The sequence below is a fragment of the Camelus ferus genome, chromosome 12 (assembly GCF_009834535.1).
Source record: "Camelus ferus isolate YT-003-E chromosome 12, BCGSAC_Cfer_1.0, whole genome shotgun sequence".
Taxonomy (NCBI): Eukaryota; Metazoa; Chordata; class Mammalia; order Artiodactyla; family Camelidae; genus Camelus; species Camelus ferus.
In genome coordinates this window covers 52,629,940-52,653,463 of record NC_045707.1, presented here as the reverse complement: position 1 = coordinate 52,653,463, position 23,524 = coordinate 52,629,940, and the positions used below count along the sequence as shown (strand labels likewise).

Here is a 23,524-nt window from a genome sequence, read left to right as displayed (position 1 = left end):
AGGTTTATTCAGGTAATTAGGACTGGTCAGTCTCTAAAGGTCTGCATAATTGTCCTGCCCATCATCCTGGGTCAGTTAAGAAGCACGTAACTGTTACACACGCAACTGCATTTGATTTTTATAATGATGGTCAGGAGTAAAAGTCCGCACGGGTGCCCCCTCGCTGACCACTGCGCAGCCCTCCAGGGTGGCCAGGATGGAGGACCCCGACTGGGGGGCTTGAACGACAGATTTACTGTCTCGCAGTTCTGGAGGCTGGAAGTCTGGGATCAAGCTGTCGGCAGGTCCGGTTCCAGGCCTGTCTCCTTGGCTTGGAGACAGTCTTCTCTCCGTCCTCACAATGTCTTTCCACCCTGTGAGTCTGTCCAGAAGTTCTCCTCTTGTCTCCCCGTGTTGGACCAGCGCCCATTCTAATGACCTCACTGTTAACGTCCTACCTTCTCTCAAATCCTATCTCCAGATAAGGTCCACTCTGGGCACTGGGGTCTGGACGTCAGTCTGTCAACTTGTGGGGGTGTGGGCACAACTCGGTCCACAATAGACTCTACGTGAAGCAACTAGGTTTTCTGTCCAAACAACGGAGGTGATTCGAGGCTTACCGTGGAGACCTGACCACGCTGGGGTGAAGATCCTCAAGCGTTGCTTTCTCTGAGGAGGTGCCCTTGGCATCTCCACCCCGATCCTGAGTTAGCAGAGCCTGAAGTTCTCCGCTGCGGCAGTGACTGGGCCCTGGCAAAGGGAGGGAACTCCAGGACGCGAGCCCTGTGCTCCCAGGCCGCCGCCTCCTCGGCCCTGGAGGACTCTGCTCCCAGGCGCCGAGGAGGCCGCACAGCAAGACGCCGAGATTGAGGCCACCCCTGGGAAAGAACGTTTCTGGTTTTGGAAACGAAGCTCTCTCCTGTGCTCCTGTGCACCTGTGGGCCGAGGACCCCACGGCACAGCAGCCAAGCACTCACAGAGGGTCAGCAGATGCTAAACACCCGTTCTGACCAAGCTGCAAACAGCAGGACAAGGAAGACAAGAGCTGGGCGTCAGGGCGTCTTCCTCCAGGAAGGCCGCCCTGCTGAGGGTGGGGGAGGGGTGCGCGGGAGCAATTCTGGGTCCCAGGAGCTCTGCCGCTTGTGGATGTGCACTTCAATATTGTGTTTTGGTTTTACTATAAATATTACTTACATTTGCTTGCTTTCCCCTGACATGGTTTCACATTCCACAGAGAAATGTGAAAACTAATACAGAGGGAAATTAATATTCTTATCTAAATGCTAACGATGTTTATATCTGATACCTTATGGACAATTTTCTTTAATCGCTGGAGGATATATCATAATCTCCTAACTTGATTGAAGCTCTTTCTGTGGCTCTGAGCTGGGGGCACGTTTAAACTCACCGGCAGGCACTTTAATTGCTGGTTCTAGTTTGTTGCTATTTCTGTCATACATTAGTGCTGGCAGCATAGAACAGGGCGAGAAGGGTATCAACCCAATGTCTGTATCATATTGTTACATATTGTAGGAAAATCTCAAATGCTCTGTGTCCAATCACACCCCAACAGATGCAATTGTTAGAAAAATACTGTTTGCTTAAAGCGAGTGGAAGAGCCCCTGGAACACTGTTTTTTAAAGATGCCTCCACCCTTCATGAACAGATATTCTTTGGTTAACTCAAAGTTTCTTACACTTGAAACAATATTGACAGTAACTCAATATTTCAATAAATAAATTATGAGAGTGAGAGTCAGAACTAACACAGATGTCTCACAAGTCCATTAACAGTCTCCCAAATCACTTATTCTTTCAAAGCTACCTCTTTACCTAAAATTGAGTGGCCCCCAAAGTCATTCACAGGTCAAAGGGTGTCTCTCCCCTTGCCCCCAAGGAAGGCGAACAGCCACCCGCCTTTACCGTGGGACAGGATGCTCCCATCCACACAGGGCCTGGGACAGCCCTTCCAGTGACCCAGGCCCAAGTGGCTGAATGCTAAGCCCGGGAACTGGGCTTCAAAAGTGAGCACAGGGGGGGAGGGAGCAGCTCAGGTGGTAGAGCACATGCTTGGCACACACGAGGTCCTGGCTCAATCCCCAGTGCCCCCTCCAGAAATAAATAAATAAACCAAATTCCTCCCCCAATAAAAAAAAGAATTAAAAAAAATGAAAATGAGAACAAGACATGCTCTAAACTTACTGGGGGAAAGGGTGAGTGCCCCCACACACACATCCCCGGTGAGGGGCCCCATCAGAGCCAGAAAGCGGGTCCAAACTCAGCCCAGATTTCCTTCCTCTGAAGCAGGCAGGAGGCAGAGGGGCAGTGGGAGACACCTCCATTTACTTGTTTGCAAACAGGGGGGATCGGAGACATGCTGCTCTATTTTCTCTGTTTAAAATGGAAGAGACCAGGGCTTCTGAAAGCAGAACGTGGGCGAGATGCCTGCACAGGAAACACCGACCGAGAAAGCGAGGTCTTGGCCAAACGTCCAACAGGGGCTGTGTCTGCTAATGCGGTTAGGAACCTTTCTTCCTCTCCAGCCACGTGGACCAGTGACGGTGAAGTTTCACTTACCCACGGCATGGGGATTGCATTAGCCGTCAGCTGCCTACCAGAGGGGGAGGTGGAGGGGACCCATGAAGAGCTGGGTGCTGCACTGGCCGTTGCCATGGAAATGCACAGATCAGCAGCGGGGATAACAGAGGTGCCAAGGGCAATACTTTCTATCATGGCTGACAATGGTGGGAAAACAGGGCATCTCTTTGCCTCAGGGAACCAAACGGATGAGCACGTCCACAGCCTCTGTGCCCACGCCCACCCCGTCCATGCTGTCAGTCTGGCTCTAAAAGGGCACTGGCAGAATTGAAACAGCCCCACATGTCAGGGGTTTTACTGACCTCGAGCAACCTCATGGTTCAGCAGGTGACCGGAGCATAAAATATCCACCTCGGCCAGCCCGGTGTCCTCATAAGCAACGTGTTACTTACTCTGCCTCTATTCTTCCTGATTTACAGTGATGTATGGGGCCTTTTTCTTATCTTTTCTGCAATTTTCTTTTCAGGAAAATAAAACCAGGACCCTGCTTTTTCATCAAATATGCATGTAAGTCCATACTACATACCTAACTCAAATCTGACACTTGTGTCTCTTGGTTTTAAAAGAAGTGGAGTGACACCAGCCCAGGAAGAGAGACAAATGTTCAAGGAGTGGGGAGACGGCTGCCACCCTATCTCATGGCTTTGCTGCTTGGACTCCCCGCCCAGACTGCACCTGCATTTTAGGACTGTGAATGATGTGGTGGCCTGGGAGTGCCCAAGAGAGAGGGGAGAATCCAGCAGTGAGGGTGGTGCCTGCTGAGTGCTTTCCAGAGGAGAGGTGAGCGAGAGCATCTCTCCCAGACTCTCACACTGGAGTCTGACAGCTGGTGTGGGCTCAGTTATCTGGGTGCAATTCAGAGCAGCAACAGCAGCATTTTAGTGTGGATGTGTAGGTGGGGCGGGCAGTGCACCTGTGAGGTGTGGAAAAGGAGGGGATGGGGCCATTGCTGTCTATAGCAGAGGCAAATTCATAGCCATCAGTAAGAAGAGTGAGGCTGGGGTTGGGGGATACCCCCCTTTTGGGTCAGAGGTGAGTGAAGGCTGTTGGCTGAAGACCACTGTGGAGCCCACAGGCAAGGCTGAGCCCCCAGGGTTCCTCCAGCTCAGTCAAAGAAAGCAGCCCATCTATAGTGCCCCTGGTGATGCTTTGCTGATTCAAAAGAGGTGCCATGTCCTCTGGACAGTTTGCTCCCCATCTAAAACTTTCTTGTAGTAAACATATGGCTTTCTGACAGCCATGACGGCTCTCTCTCGAGACTCAGGTGAGGAAGTGCTCCCTGATGCGAGGATTGTGGGGAAATTGCTTTCATGCATTCAGAGTCCAGGTGGGCTGAAGTCAGGATGCGGCTCCCTGATCTGCGCAATGTTTTGTTCTCTGAACCACAAGAAAGGGTTGGTCCAACACCCGAGAGAGGCTGCTAAATTCAAACACATGGTTCCTGTGACCAATGGCCAGTCCCTCAGCCTCACACAGATGTCTCCCTTCCCACATAGGGAAGGAGTAATCATATCGCTCAAGCTCAGACGTTCACTTGAGGGCTAACTAACACTCAAGAAGCCCTTCTATAAGACCCAGACCATGCAAAAGGAAACTGGCTTGTCCATTTAATACAGCAGCTCATGAAAGAAGATGTCATTGTGTGGCGGAAAGAATGCTGTCCTAGGAGGCAGGCAGTCCTCGTTCCAGTCCTGGTCTGGCACGTTTAATAACACGAGCTTGACTGCATCACAAAGACACTTGAGTCTCAACTTGCTCACCTGTAACCCCAAACATCTGTATCCGAGGAACTTGCCTTTACTAACATTCTACACTGCCTTGGCCACTGCACACACGTGCACACAAGACAAATAGATAATAGATAGATCACAGATAGATAGATTAGATAGATAGATTGGTAGGTAGATAATAGAAAATAGACAATAGATTAGATAGATAGATAGATAGATTAGATAGATTGGTAGGTAGATAATAGATAGAAAGTAGACATATAATGGAGAGATAATAGATAAAAGGTGACAGAAAGAAGAGTGCCTTTCCCCACATTTGGTGAAATAAAGAAATGTGAAAATAAAGATTCTCCATTGCACTGAAAAGTATTAAATATATTGAGAAATGTAACAAAAACTACACTTAGCAGAAGTTGTCACAGCGAATTTTTTAATGGCCTGGATTGAGGCCATTGTCAAACATGACCCATGACTGAGGCCCTGCTGTGCCCTGAAAACAGAATCTTTGAGATGCAGTAGTGAATAAATGAGGCATCCTTGGTCTAGGATTAATTTGTAGATGAAAAATAAAACAAAGTAGGTAGGCAATTAAATTTAACACATATCTGTCCCCTGCTCCACGTCACAGATGTTTACACAAGGGCACCTACTGTGCGCCACGGGGAATTAAACAGAATAAGCCCACGCGCTGATGGAGTGTGAAATCTTCTATAAACATGCACCTATTGCAGATAAAAGCTAAGGACGGTGGGGTAAGGGGTAAATGGAGGCGTGGGGGGCACGTGGTGCCCACGCTTGCCCCCCATCCCATGTCCCAGGCACCTCCCTGTGTCCTCCCAAGGCAGTGCTCCCTCTGGAGTTCCTGCAGGACGTTCAGGGAGGTCTTTGGGCCCGGTGAGCCAGCCATCAGGCTGGGAGAGGTCCTGCCCCCAAGCAGCCTGCCAGCAGGGACCGGCCGGGAGGCGATGAATAATGGAGACTTTGAGCTGTGTCTGAGGCTCCAGCACACCCTCTTTGCCCTGACAGCGCACCCTCCCTCTCCTTTCCTCCCTTCCCACCTCCCTGCCGGGGCTTCCCGGGACCACGCCCCCTACCCCAAGTAAAACTCCTTGCCCTCTGATTCTTGTCCCAGAACTGGCTTCTGCAGAGCCGGGAGAGGAAGGTCTCCCCGGTGAGAGAGGGGGCCGTGCAGGTGTCAGATGCGCACAGGCTGAGCGAGGACTGTGTGCAGGTGAGACGGCAGGGGGCCAGGAGCTGCGGCAGGTCCCATGGGAGACAAGAAGCGGACTCCTTTCAAATGGCTGCTTCCGCGCTGGGGCCTTGAGCGTGCAAGACTTTGTGTGCACCCTTTCAGGTTGGAGTTTCCAGTTCCCACAGCCCTCCGGGACTCCAGAAAGTAAGCCCTGCTGGGCTTCCGAGCCAAAGTTCTGGGGGCTTGTCCCGCTGGAGCAGGACGCCTGGGCTGGGGAGCTCGAGGTGGGGCTCAGGGCCCTCCCTCTTTGGGGAGAACCTCAGTAATTGTAGGTTTTCTCCCGTTTGTGGGTCACCCCCCCAGGGCTGTGGGTCTTGACCGCACCGTGACTCCACCCCTCCGACCCGTGTCAGTGTGGCTTCTTTTTATCTCTTTGGTTGCAGAAGAGCTTTCCTGGCAGGTCCCAGTCTTCCTCGTCAATGGTTTCTCTGCGAACAGCTGGAATTCAGTGTGCGCACGGGGGGGAGGGGAGCCCGGGGCCTTCTGACTCCGCCGCCTCGGGAGCTCCCTGGTTCTTCTCTGATTTTGCTCATCAGATACGGCTTTTGCACCTGCTTTGTTAGGTTTATACCTAACAGTCTCACTTTATGAATGGTAATGTTGTGAATGCTTCCCTATCTTTTAAATTTTGAAATGTGAATATATTCAATATTCTAATTTTTTTTGAAATAAAAAAAAACCAATACAATTGGAAGAATACAAGGGAAAGAGGACAAAAACGAAAGACCGAGGGGCATCTCAGCTCCCAACCTGCTTCGTCAAACACTGGGTCATCCTCCAAAGAGCCTTTCCCTTCAGGTCTAGCCTTGCCCTCCACCTCCACCTGTCCTGGTCTTGTCAGTGACATGATGCTATCTTTGGGGAGTGTTCTATTTTCTGTCCTGTGTCGTCAAATGGCCTGTGGCATCCTTAAGGGTGGTGGCCATTTCTTCAGCCTCTTTGGTGCCCAGCACTGAGTACAGGCTATATACAATGGGCTTCCCAGAAATATTTTTAATGGTGATGATATTTTTGTGATTAAGTGTAAACCACAGCCATACTTTTCACAAACTGCTCCAAAACATCAGTCTGAATAATTTACAGCCGCCATGTATATGTGCAGCCTTTTAAAGCCCCATAAAATCAAAATATACCTTATAGCTTTAAAATGTAGGTTATAAAAATAATGAAAATGTAAACAAGATATGATTTTAAAGTAGCCAACATTGCAGCAGAGCACGAATCTGAATAAACAGTGCATATCAGCTATAAAAAGTTGTTATAAATGGAAGGCAAAACTCTGGCCGACACAATTCAAAGTTTCTACATGTACCACGATCTTCTAATGTCAACCAGGACTTTATCTGAAATCTATTGCTAACACTTCAAGCCATTTGCTGAAAAAGCTTTCCATTAAAATATTTACCATGTTTCCCCATTTCCCTTCTCCTTCTTAAAAAAACAAATCCTCAGTTGAAATAATATTTTGCAGCCAATTTACATAAAGGATTAAGGGTCCTCGGTCTGTATAGTTCCCAGAGGGGGAAAAAGAATTAAACACTTGGTACAAACTGTGGTGCTGATCACATGATGCTAATTTTGTGATGCACTTAGTCATGCCTGGCTGCTGCTGAGGCCACGAGGGTGGAGGAGAGCAGGGATGAAAGCTGCTGGAACACGTGTGTGCCTGTTACAACACGGAAGTGAGATGCCGTGCCGGGTCTGAGGCCACTGTGCCAGACCAGACCCACAAAGGCCTCATTGTCCTCAGCACCTCTGTGTTTCACGGGGTCTCTCTGTGGAATCCATCACCAACGTCCCCCACCCATTTCCACACGTACCACAGACACACCCCGCCCCCCCGGGCCCTCTGCCCATGCTGCCTTCCCCACCTGCCCCAACGCTCAGCCAGCCCCCTGCCCGCCCCTCCAAGCCCCCCCCCGCCCCCCCCGCGCCGAAATCACAGCTCCTTCAGAAAGCCCCGCTGATCTCACCTGATCTCACGTCTCTGCAAATCCTCACACCCTTTTGTGAGCATTTGTCCCTCTTCCTCCGGTGCTGGTTATTCGTGTTCACGGCTCATCCCTCTGCAGAGGCGGGGGGATCCCTGAGAATGATCTGCTCTCTCATCATCTCTGTCTTCCTGCCTGCAAGCTGAACGGCTGGTCTGCCTAGAGCAGGTGCTCGGTGCTGATTCATCGAACTGAACTGGACTCGATAAGTCTTCAAAGGCTCACTATGTTCTGCATAATGAAAATCAGTGCATTTCACTCAGAATTGACTGGCTCAGTGAAAGCCTGAATAAGGCACCTGCGGCTCGTTGACGTATGAGGAACATGCACAGCTCACCACCTCTCTATCAGACGAGCAGCGTCCCCTCTCTCCGGGGTCACCCCCAGCAGGGCAGACCCAGTCCTCTCCCACCCACCCCCTTCCTGCCCCGTCATCCATCAGGCCCTGAAAGCACCAACCTGTGCATACTTAGGCAGAAACCCCAGTCCACGAGCCTCGTGGTGTGGACACAAGGCTATTCGTGGAAACTGTGCATTCGTGGTACCCATAAGTGTCAGATGAGAGAGTGAATGAAATGACTGAGTGCCCATTTCTCCGCAAGAGCCCTATTCTGAACAAAAAGCCTGACTATCCAACCACTGACACAAGACCAGAAGGGGCAGATGGCATCTTCCGATGATGAACTGAGTGCTTCATTCCAGGGCCTCCAGGTACGCGATGGTTACACTTGACTCACAGGCCTTCGAGCCTGGGGCTGGTAACTTATAGATCAGACACAGAGTGGCTTATGACTGGCTGCTCGGGCTCCCCGAGGCGTAAGCCTCTGGGAGCTCAAGGACTCTGGCCCACTGGGTTTGGAGAGAAATCATTCTGTCGGCTCAGCGCAGTCTGGGGAAGCTTGCGTCGGCTTGGAAGAAGCCCAAAACACCTCTGACGGCCTCAGCTTTGGATTGAATTCAGAAATCATCTGTTGCCTCCAGCTGACCATTTCTAAAGCGTCTAACAGTCGCGGCTTGCCGAGGCCACGAGCTGGAGTCGGAGTGCACAGAACAGACGAGGAGCATCAATCTCCATTCCTCTCGCGCAGTGAGAACCATGGGCGCATTCCCGGCAGCCAAATGGATGAAGCGCTGCCACAGAGATGCTCCAGCGAGATCAGAAATAGAATTTTTACCTCTCCCCTTAAAAAAAAAAATGCCCCCATGGCTACAAACATACAGCAAGATGAAAATAAAGTGTGCAGACAACCAAGAGGGTCAATAGTTCTTTAAATTAGTTTTGCCCGTTTTATTGATCTAAACACAGGAAACAAGGAGTTTCGTCTGACTCCGAAGCAGAAACATTCAGCTCTCTTTGAAGGAATTGGCCCAAGTATAAAGTTAAGATTGAAGAAGAGAAAACAGTTAGGGTCAGAAAGCCTGATGGATTCCAGATGCTCCCGCTTTGGGGGAGGAGATGGGCCAGGCCAGCTGTTGGGTCTGCCCTGTGTGGGGGCCTGGGGTGGGCAGTGGCCGTCCACACCTCCTCCCTCTTGACCTTGACCTGTGTCCCCTGGCTCAGCCTAATGTCTTTCACCCTGCAGAGTCTCCAAGAGTTCTTAATGGACTTCCTACCTGGATTTTATATGATGTTTTCACATGTCTGTGCAAAATACTCTCAGCTTCAGAGCATGGGAAAATGCAGGATACAGCAGGGGTGCAGAGAGATGAGGGTCTCTGGTGGGAGGATTCATCAGAGCAGACTTTTTGGAAAGCAGTTTTGGAAATGGTGCTGACTCTCACCTGCATAAGTCTACTTCCGAGAACGCAGCCTAAGGGACAAACTCCAAACGTGTTCCTAACAGTATGTTCCCTGAAGCATCTGAGACACTGCTCCCCGCTGCAGACTTCGAGCTGTGCAGCCCCGTCACCGCGGGTTAGGTGAGGAGGAGCTCCGTGCTTTCCTGTGCTGGTGAGAGTGCGTGGTGTTGGAGCGATTCTTGCATCGGACTTGGAAATCAGCAGGTGCGTGTGTGCGCGGCACTCGGGAAGGCGCTCTCTCTTTTCATCTCTACTTCAACCCTACAGAGTACTCACCGTCACTACTGCCATTTTTCCACCAACAGAGGCACAACAAGGTTAGCTGAACTGGTAGAGCAAGCTAAGTACACAAGCAGTCAGCGGAGCGGAGGCGCACACCCAGGCATCTCAGTCTGGAGCTCGAGGTGGACTGTGAGGAGGGCGGGATGGCAGCTGTGTCTGTAACACACCCCTCCCGCCTCTCCCTGTCTTCCCAGCTTTCTTGATGAGCTGGGATTCCCAAAGGCACTGGGAGAAGGCAGTGAGACGCGAATCCATCTCGTGTTCTGATGCCCGGAAAATGCATCGACTATGGACACTATGAAGTAACAGTACAAACGCCGCGTTTCTGGACGGGCTGTCTGTCACTGTTCAAAGCAGCACCATGTCTATTACATCATCTGCTCTTCCAGGCAATCCTGCTACGTGATCCTAAAAGGCATGAGCCACAGATGAAGGAGTGGCTTTAGACATAAAATGTGAGAAGATGTGGGCACGGCTGGGCAGGAAGCTGACGGTGAAGGATTTAAACTGCAGAGAGGGAGGGATAAGTGCTTTTACGTGTCTCATTTCCTGGGAGGTGACTGTGCTTTACAGGCTGGATCTGGCGTGTGTCTGTGAGAAGCTCCCAGGACCAGTGAGCACGTGGGAGATGCAGGCAGGAGCGAGCGAGGTCCCGAGACACTGCCTGAAGGAAGAGAGAACCGTTGTGCGGGGTCCCTGCCATGCCCCTGGTAAGAGCTTCATCCCAGATGCCTGCCTCCCCTCCATCCTCCGCCCCACCGCATACAAAGGTCTGGTGCCGAGGCCTTTCTGGGGAGAAGAGATGCCAGAGGGAAGTGGGCAGGACCGAAGACGGGTAATGGGGGTGGCCGAGGACAGGCCAAGGCTGCTGTGTCTGGTGGAACACAAAGGTGCTTTAACTTGCTCGGAGTGGGCAGCAGCGGCAACGTGAGCCCCTGAGTGGGCTGTGTCATCAGGAGGATGGCTCTGTCCCACTGCTAAGGCGCGGGACACCTGCAGGGCGCTGGGGACCCTGGTGCCATCACAGTGGGGTTTGTTCTTTGGCTGGCGCTGCACCCCCTGCTGAGATACCCCCAGAAACCCCCTAATGAGGACAGAGGCTGAATTTGCATTGCAGCTTAGAAGAGTATGACAGAACATGGTATGTTTTGAATAGACTCTAAATCTAAAATGGAGAACACCCAAAGTCTGATTGGAGACTGTTTTGCTGTTTCATCAAAGAGGATTATGCATGAACCTGCGGCTTTAGGCAGAGTCAAATGAAGCGATGGTGACCGGTGGTGTAGGCCTCCCCTCCCGCCTGGCCACTGCATCGCACAGCCTGCAGGTGACAGCCCCTTTGGACGTCCTTGCAGAAAAGCTGCCTTTCTCTGCTCCTAATTGGGTCCCCTAGGTGAAGTGCCCCGCCAGGCATTCTTTTAAGTACAGATCCCTATACTTCATCAGCGGTGAGAGGTTATTTCTGTTGCTTTGAGACAGTTTTCAGAAAGCAGTAGAAGGCGGGTATGCATCTGGGAAAGGTCATACGTCCTGGGGAGTCCAGTCTGTCTTCTTAAAAGACGGGCAACCATAGACGTGGGTAGCACAGCCCCTCCCTCAGCAGGGGAGGCGGAAACAAGAAGATAAACATCACAGTGAAAACTCATCAGGGAAGCACCAGCTCCGGGCTTTAATGCCAGCTTGACTCATCATTTTCTCTTACTTTTAATTTTTTTCTTTTTTTTACTGACTCTAAATGTAACATATGCTCATTATATAAAGTAGAATCTTAATGTATACAATGTAAAAACTGAGTATGAAATTAACCTATAACCAACCACCCAAAGATTGGGTGTATTTTCTTACAATACTTCAGCACTTACTTTTAAATATTAGTGTCAGCGTAGAGGTTTTGATCGTTTTTCTCAATTCAACTCTTTCTCAAGAGTCATTTTTCTGTGCTTTCATGTGTCTTTCTACAACAACAATGTTAAAGGTTTCACGACACTCCATAGTATTCACCGAATGGATTTGTCAGCATGAATTTGACTAACAGCCTACTTTGGAGTCCTTAAGTAGTTTCCCTGATTTTGTTTTTTAATATATGGTTTGTTTTTAAATAAGCATCCATCAATATGAATACTTGCCTCAGTTTTGAACTACTGCCTTGTAACAGATTTCTAGAACTGTAATTGCAGGAGCAAACACATGGGGTTTTCTATTTTAGAATCCGGTGTTTCCTCAGATCACTTCCCATCCCTTCTGCAGGGAGAGGAGGGGTGTGGACGGAGGCCACGGCAGCCCTGCCGAGCTGCCCTCAGTGACTGGCTGAGAACGTCCCTAAAGATCTGACCAAAATTCTCTCCTGAACCTTTCTGTCATCCATTTCTTCATACCAGAAATTCTTTTAACAAGAGACAGCCTTTTATTACAAAATAGACACAGGTGTTATGTTTTAAAGAGCAATGGAAAAGAAACCTTTCAACTCAAATTCTCATGATTGATGTGATTAAACCCTGTGTCCCATTGCCATCCCCACATACAGGAGAATTTTATAAATACAGAGAGAGCAAGGCACTAGGGTCTCAGAGAGGAGGGCATATAAAGTTAAAGAGGGGGAGATGGGCACATAGAAGAGGAAATTCCTACCTGTCCCTGGTGCTCTCATGGCAGATTTTGTAGGGAGAGAAGAGACGTTCATCCCTGCCTCCTCAATAAACAAACAAAAAACAAACCAACAAATACATACTAGGTTCCTAAGAACTAGAATTCACTTCTTATCTGCCCCTGGAGCATAAAAGCTTAGAAGAAGGAAGCAAAAGGTGTTTTAAGGTTTTATATCTTAAAGGTTTTAAGGTTTTTATATCATGTTGTTGCCAAAACTCAGCCTCTGTACCTCGCTTATCAAATTAAGACTCAAAGACAGAGTTTTGGATGAAGTAGAAACTTATTTTTATTTCTTTGCCAGGTACAGGAGGTTACAGCAGGGTAACGCCTCCAAAACTTTGGGATTCCCAAAGGCACTGGGAGAAGGCAGTGAGACGCGAATCCATCTCGTGTTCTGACGCCTGGAAAATGCAGGAGGTTTTTTAGTAAATGTTCAAGAGTTCAAAGGGTGAGCTAGTTTCCATAGAGATCACATAAAGAGTAACAATTGTTGCAAAGTTGTTCTTGGTTTTGCAGATGCAATGGTCCCCTTCCCTCCCTCTGCTGGGCATGATGTTTTCCTCCAGCTTTGGGATTCTTCTAATATTTTTGTGCCTAAAACAAGGTGCTTAGGAAGGGGGGCAGTGGAGAAATGCTCTAGAGAAAAACTTGTGCAGTTTAAAGTCAGGTTGATAAATGCTTCTAGCCTTTTAGGCAGGCTTAGACCTGGGCCCTCTTGTTGCAGTGTTTGCACAGGCTGGGACCTGCACCTTAAGCAACAGGATACAAGGAAACCAGAAGGAGCTAAAAATAACTGCAGACATGCACAGTTGAGGTGAGTTACTTACAGTATGATGCCCAAAACACCCAACCGCCATTTCTGAGGTGTTGGGAGCAGAAGGAGGCAGATCACTGAACCTCCCCACCCCCTCCCCAGCCCAGTCCTGGTCAGCAGAAGCACAAGAAAAATCCTTTAAACTATCATACAGTTAAGCAGTTACAGATACCGTATGGTCACTGATGACAATAGGGTCCTGTTCGGTTACAATATGTGTAGTGCTATAATAGCATATAAAGGTAGACCATAATAAGTCAAAATACATACGATAAACACTAACACTAAAACAATAAAACAAATATTAATGGCTAGTAAATCAACAAAAGAGATAAAAAGATTATTAAAATAATAATAAAAGGAAGGAGAAAAAAAGAAAATGGCTGAAGAAATGATGGAAGAAACAAAATAAATAGCAAAATTACAGACTTGAACCTAACCATACCAATAAGCACACTAGATTAAATGGTTAGAGAGGTTAGATTGGATTTCAAAAGCAAGACCTGACTACATACTGACTGTAAGAAACACACGTTAAATATACACACACAAACACATTGACAGTAAAGGATAGAAGAGGTTCTATCAGGTTGACATGGATCCAAAAAAGCTGGAGCATTAATATCAGATGAAGCTGATTTCAGGAAAAGATACCAGGGATAAAGGAGTTTATTACATAATTATAAAAGGTCAGAATCTTAAAGGATAATAATAACTATAAACATTTTGGCCTAATAATAGTACCTCAAAAGGACATGAAGCAAAACTGATAAAACTGAAAGGAGAAAAAGACAAATCCGTAATTATATTTGGGTATTTCATCAACCCTCCTTCAACAACTGATAAAAAACAAGTAGATGGAAAACCAGTAAAATATACAAGACAAGAGCAGAATAAATATTCTGTACAAGTACATGTGAAACATATGCCAACAAAGACCATACTCTGGAAGAAGAAACAAATACCAATAAATTTAAAGATTTCAAGTCATATAAAGTATATTCTCCAAACACAAGGGGATTAAATTAGGAACCCATGACAGAAAGATGTGTGAAAATAGCCAGATATTTTACTTCTAAATAGCTCATGAGTCAAAGAGAAATCACGAGAGTTAGAATATATTTTGAACTGAATAAAAATAAAAACACAGTGAATTAATGTCTGTAGGATGCCAAGGAGAAAGATCTCACGTTACCGAGCATAGCCTGCCCCCCAAGAAGAGCCCCTGTAACACAAAGAAAGCAGAGGGGAGAAAAGAATAAAGATTAAGGATGAATCAGTAAAAGACTCAGCAAAAGAAACAGAGAAAGTAAATCAAGCCAAATGCTAGATCTTTGAGAAAAATCAATAACACGAATCTTTACTGTGACTGAAATCATAAGCAAACAAGAGAGAAGACATAAATAACTGCTACCAGGAAGGAGATAAGTGCCGACGGACGTCGAAAGAAAAGCAAAGGGATGTCATGCACAACTGTATGACAATTAACCTGACAACTTAAATGAAATGGACAGATTTCTTGAAAGACAAAAACTACCAAAGCTAACTCAGAAGAAATGGGTACAAAAAAAAAAAGTTAAATTTGTAGTTGAAAAGTCTTCCAAACAACCGTTTCAGCCAATGATCCTAGAGCCAGATGGCTTCACTGGTGAACCTACCAAACACGTAAGGAAGGAATGATGCCAGTTCTGCCAAATATCTACCAATATGTGAGAAAACAGAGGACAAAGGGACACGTCTCCATTGATTTATGAGGCCAGTGTTGCCTTCTTGCCAATGCCAGACAACGATGGCCCAAAAAAATAAGGCTATAGACCAGTATCTCTTATGAATTTACTGACAAAAATTCTAAACTAAAGGTTAGCAAGTTGAACCCAATTAACACACAGAAAGCATGTTTCACTGTGACAAAGTGGGCTTCATCTGACCAGTGCAAGGTTGACTTCACATTCAGAATCAATCAATGTAATAGACCATATCAACAAACTAAAGAAGAAAAACCATGTCATTATATCAACAATTGTAGGGAAGAGAAAAAGAATTTGACAGGAAATTAGAAATGGAAGGAAACTTCCCCAGTGTGATAAATTTCATGTGTGAATATCCCATGGCTAACATTGTAGTTAAAGGTGAGACACTGAATGTTTTCCCCGTAAGCTCAGGAACAAGGCGAGGATAAAACACATCCAGACTAGAAGAGCAGAAGTAACACTGTGTTCATTCACAGATGGTACGACCGTCTGTCGCGGGGTCTGAGCAGCTCTGCTGAAGGGCTCCCGGTGCTGCTAAGCACATTCACTACGGCTGTAGGACACAGGCGTTTCTCTCAGTACCAGTGATGGGGCTCAGGTCAGGAGACCCTGAAACACGCCATTGTGGCACATTGATTGTTTTAAGTTATGGGAGAAACAGCCAGTGCAAGAAGGACACCATGATCTTTGTCTCCCTGGGAGCGAGCAGGGGCTAAATCGCCCAGGTGAAACCTGCTACCTCGAAATGCCTCTGGGTGGTGGCCTCATGGTGCTGTAAATGTGTCATCCTTCCTCTTTTTGAGGACTGATACATTTTTTCACCTTTTTTCCAAAAACAAAAATAATTCAAACCCTAGGTGCAATTTGTTTGATAAAAAAACTAAAAGGAAGCAGAAGAAACCTGAAACAGCTCGAAGTGTTATTAGCAGAAGCTAAATAAACAGCTTATTTATAGGGATTTTGATAAAAGGAGTGTCAGCTCCAGTACATTCTCAAATGGAGACAGTCTGTGGGGAGGAAAAAGGACAGCGAGAGAAAAACAGCACGAGGCAGATGTGAAAACCACCAAAAATAACCCACAGTTGCTGTGTGGTTGAGACGGGGGTCTAAGTTAGCAGCCGCTTCCCTTTGGGGCGAGGATTTTTTAAATTTTTATTTCTTTTTGTAAGACAGTTGTTATAGAGGAGAAGAATCTTCTCCCTGAAGAGCAGTCCTGTCCCACACACATTTTGGTAACATGTGGTCACCCAACATAAACATACAAGAGAAAAACACTGTGCTCAGAATTTCCAAAGAAACTGAACATTTCAAATTTCTGAGCGTACTCAAGAGTATGCCTTTCAGTTTTATGTTTTCTGCAATCTTATTGATTTCCAAAAATAAATAGTCTGAATGCTCCCACACCCTCCAGCTTGGAGATAGAATCTGCAGAGGTGAAACTGTGGATAGTCATCCAACTATCTGTATTCTGTATGCTCTGTGTGCTGTGGCACAGCCTTTGGGGGAAAACAAAGGAAAATAGAACATATAATTTCTGCAGTCAGCTTACAGAATGTTAAAAAGTTGAATAACAACTCAAGGGGTGTGATGAATGAAAACACAATTAAATGCCAAGAAAATAATATTGGCTATAGATAATAAACTTGGCAAACTTAAAAGAGAACAGTGTTTGCTCCAGGGTGGAACAGTTATGAGTGTCATTTCCATAAGCAGGGAAGAGAATTTGTTAAGTCTTGGGAAAAGCATGGTCAGAGGTGCAGAGGTGCAGTGGTGTAAACACGGGGAGAGTGAAGGACAGCTGCGCCGACCATTCCAGCGGGAGAGGGAAACACAACGCAAGCTGGATGGACACCTGGGTTGTAGAGATGAACCCAGGAGGCTAAACTGATTAGACTCAGACAGAATCAGTTAGCTCCTTCGCTTCTGTCCCCGAAATATCAATATTGCATCAATTTCTTAAGTCACTTACTATTCCCAGGAAACTGTCACCCAGTGGCAGTCTTGTCCCTTAATCCTAAATCCTGTGCCTCTGGGTGTCAGGGGCTCTCAGCCTGAAGTCCTTCCTCCTTTTCTGTTTGTCCTCCTCTCAACCTCTCCATCCCTACGGAGCTTCTTTGTGCAATGCGTGGGGAAGAGGAACAGAATTGGGCCTTAGAGACATGTCGCTGGCTGTCACGGGGAGGGTGAAGATGTTAATTCACTTTTTCAAGCAGGACTCAGCCTTTGAAAAGATGAAGGTAGATGGAGGCCCATCAAGGAAACTGAAAAGTATCCACACGAAAAGGGGAACTAAAGCCAAGGATGGTGTGTCTTGTCACCAGCACCACCCTGTGCCGGTGGCCCTGGTCCCCCCTGGTCCCCGTCATCTGCCTCTTCCATCAGGCTAGCTGACAACTCAAGCCCCCGAGATCTCCGGCAGGCAGGCAGTTCACAGCATCGGGGGGACAGTGTGAACTGGGGGCCAAAGAATCCCTTGCACAACGTCCCCCAGGAGACCGGGGACAGCAGCTGAGGGAGACATCAGCTTTAGCCCTGTGCTAGCAGGGGGGACGGTTACGGCCGAGAAGTGTTTCCGTGCTTGACCTGGAGAGGGAGTCCCACGGCACTTGTCTTCATCTCTTGCTCTGTCTGCAAAGCTATCTAGTTAGCAGCCTGTCCCTGTGTGTAATCCTCTCTTAATATTTTAGAATCCATGATGATCGAAGGCATTAAGGACTGTATTTCTAAGTATATTGCATTGAGGTGGCTGCATCTTAAAAGCGCTTCATGGGGCAAATCTTGTATTTCTTACAGTTTTAACTTTGGACCTTGGTTCAGCAAGCGGGGCTGACCTTGCTTTCGGCCGGGCGCTGTCATGAGCGGGGACGCCTTAGGGTTTGCGTCCAAATCCTGCTGTCATCTCTGCACCAGCCCGGCCCCGGGGCTTCTGTCGCTCCAGCTGCAGCTGCTGTCAACCACTGCTCTGCAGACAGTGACTCTGCCTGGCTGGGGAGAGGGCTTCTGTCTGCCTCCGAGGCCGTCTGCTCCCAGCTCAGGTGGACTTCCAGAAAGCAGAGGGATGCTCCAGCAGTTGCTGCTGTAAGGGATGCTGTTAATAGTCCTTAAAACCCGTCGAGGCGAGAATGCGGAGTGTGCAGTCCCGTTTGTTTCTCTCATTCTGTTCGGCGGGGCTCAGTGGGTTCACATTCTCGCGCTTATGTGCATAGATTTCAAAAGCAGCGACGTGCAAACATTGATTTACTCCAGAATGGAAACTTTGTCCTTTGAAAAATAGGCTACGTGGGTCAACAAAACTGGGCTAATGCCTTCCCAAAGATGAACTAAAATGGCTTCTAACGTGGGGACCGCGGTCAGGAGAATTTCCGCCATACAGGGCCCTGTGCATCTCCCATTGCATGTTATGAAGGAGGCACCATCCTGTGCTGTGGAGTTTGATCTCACAGATAAATTAGAGAGAAAGAAGAGTTTACGGAAAAAAAGAAAGAAATGTGTTTATGCATAGGAGTTGGGTTGGAATTTAGCCACAATTCAGTAATAATAAAACAACAAATATTTACTGGGCGTCAGGTAGGCGCTCATTATTTGAAGACCAAGACAAGGCTCTGACAGCAGACTGCTCCCTGATCAAAGAAGAGAAAAGTTAGAGAACAAGTGTTTATGTTTGGAACCATGTACTGAGACACCTGTGAGCCAGTGAGGGTCAGAGGACAGGGCCTGGAAGACGTGACGACTTGCCCACCTGATCAGTCTTTTCCCGTCTGTCAGAAATAGCCCTCAGGTGAACGTTGCCGCACCTCGGAACCTGACCTTCTATTTAAGTCCCGGAACCCGGATGGATGTCCTCCTGTTCCTCGAGGACCTGCCCCCTCTGCTGCCACTGTGCCTGGGTGGCCTCAGTGATGGGCTCGGCAGTCCCTTCCCTGCGCCCTCCTCCTGGACAAGAGCTAAGACTCGATACTGCGAAGGAGACTCGGAAACGTCCTGCTTGACTGCTTAGTGCTGAGAGTCTTCCAGGGCCTTCTCCAGTCTTCTCGATTTTTCTGTGCTGGGATCCGCCTTGTGGACCTTCTGCCTGCCAGTGTTTTCTTCCTCAGTCTTATCAACCCCTTGAGCCAGGTCTCCCCCCGCCTGGCCCTGCAGGAGAGCCTGCGACTGGGAGTGCCTCCAGCATCTTCCCGGACCTGCCGGGCGGGTGGGTCACAGGCTCTGGCCCTTCCCAGTCTCAGCCGTCCAAGCCTGTCCCCGTCCAGACGCGACTGTCGAGGTGACAGGTAGAGCAAAAGTAGCGTGAGTGAGACTGGTCGGGGGTGACGCCACGGTCCAGGCCCTGGAGGCTGGGCAGGGCTGAGAGAGCACAGCCAGGAACAAACAAGGTCTGTCCAGACGGCCAGCGGGTACGCATACACACCATCAGTGAAAGAGAAAAATGGGGAAGCAGCTGAAGAGCGACCTAGAAGGTAAAGAGGGGGAAACGGCAAAACAGCCACCAGCGGAAAACGAGCAAAACCCACCAGGGAAAAGCCTAATCTTGTTTCGTGTGACAGGTTTAAAGATGGTTTGACTGTTAGCGTCTCACCCGAGGGAGCATGATATTGATCATCCGGAGCCCTTGCGCTTGCTTATAACATGGGAAAAAAAACCCAAAATGTGCTGGACGCCCACCGTGTGCCCAACATTACCACACAGTGATAAGTGATACAGCACTGTCCATGCTTTAAAAATAAGGACATTGCGTCTCAAAGTAAAGCTATGTCACAAATCTAGGAGGTGGAGAATGAGGCTCCAGACTCGGGTGGGGGGGGGGTGTCTAAATTCAAAGTCCACGTCCATGGCAGGACAGAGGAGGAAGCTGGCTGAGAGAACCAGCCAGAGCCGGAAATTGTGCACAGTGTACTGTTGCTCTGATGTCACTGCGTTTGACCTCCGCACTGTGGAATTTCATTCCACTGAAACATTCTCACAGTATTTCAAGCAGAAGCATACCAGTTGGGATTTCCTTCTGTGTGAGGTTTTCTCTGTTTTGTTTTGTTTTTTGTAGGCAATGTCTTCATCATAGCCCACCATGAAATATCTTAGATGCAGCATTAAATAAAAAAAAAACCTTTAACATGAAAGTTTTTGGACATGGCTATTATTAAATCTCCTACATAGTTTAGGCTTCTGGGTTACTTAGAGAAGGTTAAGTATGGTTTTACCTAGAAATAGACGGCTCACTACTCAAAATTCCTTATACCACATGCTCACTGGTTGGCAGACGCTGGATTCCATTTGCTTGACTCCTAGAGTTTGCACTGTTGGGGTTTTAGAAATGGATTATCTAATTGCTTGAAATAGCTCAATATTTTCTTCCCACTCAGACAGGTTCCCCAGCCATTAATCTGACTTAATGAAAATTAATCTTTTACTTTTCGGGAGCTCTGAGCTGGACCAGAGGTATGAGCTGCAGAGAAATCTGAGAACAAGGTATCTTAGCAGTAACTGCATCCCTCTGATGGAAAAGAGACAGAATACTGTTTCCTTGCTATTCTGTTGATGTCGTGCGCAACGCGCGTGACTGTCTCTGGATGGGCGGGTGGGGCAGTTCTGAGACGGGCGGACGTCTGTGTGGAGCATGGCCCGATGAAACATCTCTTACTTATTTTGAATCTCTTCAGAGCTGTTTATTCTTAGGTCATTTTCGTATGTAGCGACTTGGAATGTGCAAGTCTCGTTGTATGTGTATATATGTGAAGTTGTATCCATTATTCCTTAATTGGCGAAAGGAAATAAAGAAAGACTGTCTATTGTATTTACCATCTGTGTGAAAAGAAATTAGGCCTGCCTTTTCTCCCATTCCTTCTTTTACCTCCCCTGAGGATTCTTGTTTCATTACGATCATCTTGGATTTTAGGCCCATATTGTTATACAATGTTGTGCAATTAAAATTTTTAACCCATCATAAGCCCTTAGTAAGTGGCATTATTATTATCAAATTACGATACTATCTTTCAAAAAAGTTACCTGCACGATTTTCTAACAAGTATTTTTAGTTTGCTCTTTGTGTAACCGGCTTCTTTTGTTCCTGTTGCTTTTTCTACTACTCTTCGCCATTCTCGGATTATTTCCGTTGGCTAAAATACGCATTTTTCTAGGAGAGATCCATTGATGGTGTGCTTTATTCACCAGCGAGAAATACTACTTTCCTATTCATTTGCACATGAAGAGCCAGTTGGAAATCTTGCGTTGGAATGGACAGGTCAGTCTGGTGCAGAATGGACACTGCTTGGTAGTGAAGAAAGGAGGTCGAAGGCCCGTTTAATCCTAATTGGATATCATGAAGGTTCTTTTTTTGTTGCTCTTTGCCTTAAAATGAAAAATTCTCAGCTTAGAAATTTTACCAGTTTATTCATTTTAATTGGCACTTTGAGAGCTTTTCTGCTCTGCTCTTTACTGGGCAAAGGTTTCCTCTATTAAGTTGAGAGCCCTGTAAACATTAAACTGCATTTACAGGACTGTATATGCCCACATTTTCTCTCATTTTCTTATCCTTTGAATCTCTTCAAGTCTTTTAAATTCTCAAAAATCACCCTAGAAGAAGTAATTTTGTAATATTTTTAATATTTAACATTTTTAATGCAGAATTCCTGTTTTTAGAATGTTTATCTGAATTTCTTTGATCTAAGATTTTTCTGCCCTTAAATGAATGCTCCTCCGTTTTCAGGCAGGAGGACAAATCAGCAAATTCCTAAATTATCTCCTGTTTCTCAGAGTAAATCTGTTTTAGGAAATTACTGTGAGTTTTCACACTGTGAAAACTCCTTTGAATTACGTGTCTTCTCTGACATATAATGGTATTTTTTCTTTGCTTTCTCTGATTATGGAGATTTACGAGTGTCTATATCACTTTATAACCGAGCGAGGGTCAAGACTGTGTCAGAAGTTGGCTAGTTGCTCCCTGCAGACCCAAACGAGACAGAAGAGACCCTGGCCCGTTCTGCTCTAGGTGGCTGCCAAAAGAGGGGAGACTTTTCTTCTTCCAAAGCCCATTGCATGATCTGTTGTCACCTCCACTTCCTCCCTCGGTCTCCCTCACAGGAGATAGACTCGCAAAGAGAAAGAGTTGCCTTGATTGTCAAGGAAGTTGCTGTCAGAATTCAACACCTGCAAGTAATTCTAGAAAGGCCCCTGGAGGTTTCTATGCACCAAATTGGCTTTGTTACCCCATCATTGGTTAAACTGTGTCTCCCCAAAATAGATACTGAAAACCTAAGCCTTGAAGCTTGGAGATTGGGTCCTTGCCAATGTAGCCAAGTTAAGGTAAGGGCATACTGAGTTAGGGTGGGCTGAACCCAGTGACCAGTGTCCTTACACAAGGAGGGAATTTCAGACACAGAGACCCAGGGTGGAGGCTAGGCACAGATGGAGGCAGAATTGGAGTGAGGCATTTACAAGCCAAGGGATGGCAAGAATTTCCAGGAGCATCCAGAAGCTGGAAGAGGCAAGGAAGGAGGCCTTCCCAGAGCTCTCAGAGGGAGCATGGCTCACCGACCTCTGGATGCTGGACGCCTGGCCTCCAGGCCTGTGGGAGAATAATTTTCTGTTATTTTAAGCCATCCAGTGTGTTCTTCTCTCCTGGACCACTTGCTCAGGTAAAGCCAGTTGTGGACAGTCCTGTGCAAATTTTCCCATGGCAGGAGATGGAGGCTGAGCAAAGCCCCCTGAGAAGTTCAACAGCAGACACACCTGCCACGTTAGACCCTTCAGGTGAGACCACAGCCTGGGCCAAGCTCACGGGAACAGAGTCGGGTAAGGAGCTAAGGCACATCACAATACTGATCCCAGAAACTGTGCGGTGATGACGCTTGTGGTTCAAAGCCATGGGGGTGGGGCCATTTGTTATGCAGCGGTGCATAACTGATGTATCCAGGTGTGTCCCTCTGCTGCCCCACCCCCATCCGTTTCTATGGCATCGACTTGGATGTGAGTCATTCACTCATTCATGTGTTTGTTTTTCTGTTTATTCGGCTTTGTCCTCCCCACGTACTGTTTACTGTCCCCACAGCAGTGAGCAAGTCTCAACCGTTATGGAACTTAGAGTCAAACTCTCCCACCAGCTACAAAACTTAGCAGACACTCTGCTGGGGAGAAAGGATGGGCAAATAGAGGGAGGAAGGAAAGGAACAGAAACTAATGATTGAGGGCAGGCTGTGCTAAGTACCGCTTCGGGCGTTTTTAGGTATTTCATTCCATTAATACAACTCTTTTAGATTTAGAAGAAATTGTCATCCCTTCTTTATAGATAAGAAATCTGGAACTCACAAGGCTGTAGTTTCTTGAGCACAAGTTTCCATAGCTAGGAAGTGATGGCACTACCAGCCAAGGTGTATCCATCTTACTTATTTCTCTATCACTCATTTGCAGAAGTGCTACAAAGTTGAAGTCTTGCATTGTTGTTAATAATTTGAATACCAACTAGCATTTATGAGCATCTACTATGTAACAGACATGGAATTAGAAATTATGCACACGTTATTTCAAGGATAGATTATTCAAAAAAGAACTGTGGCATGGCCAAGAAGAGATAAGGGAAATCACATAGTGTGTAGAGATAATTCTAGCAAAAAAAGTGCCATGCCAAGGTGGCAGGTGTCTTCAGAAAGGACAATGCAGTCAAATGCCACTCGTTTGTGTATAATATAAATG

The 23,524-nt window shown here is 47.2% G+C and overlaps 1 long non-coding RNA gene across 1 annotated transcript; it reads right to left on the bottom strand.

Moving 5' to 3' along the window:
- Nucleotides 1–5,178: 5,178 nt before the first annotated feature.
- Nucleotides 5,179–23,304, bottom strand: LOC116667813. Its single transcript, XR_004324891.1, has 3 exons — nt 23,295–23,304; nt 22,367–22,372; nt 5,179–5,364 (listed from the first exon to the last, which is right to left on the bottom strand). It is a non-coding gene; the product is annotated as an uncharacterized LOC116667813 (long non-coding RNA).
- Nucleotides 23,305–23,524: the final 220 nt, after the last annotated feature.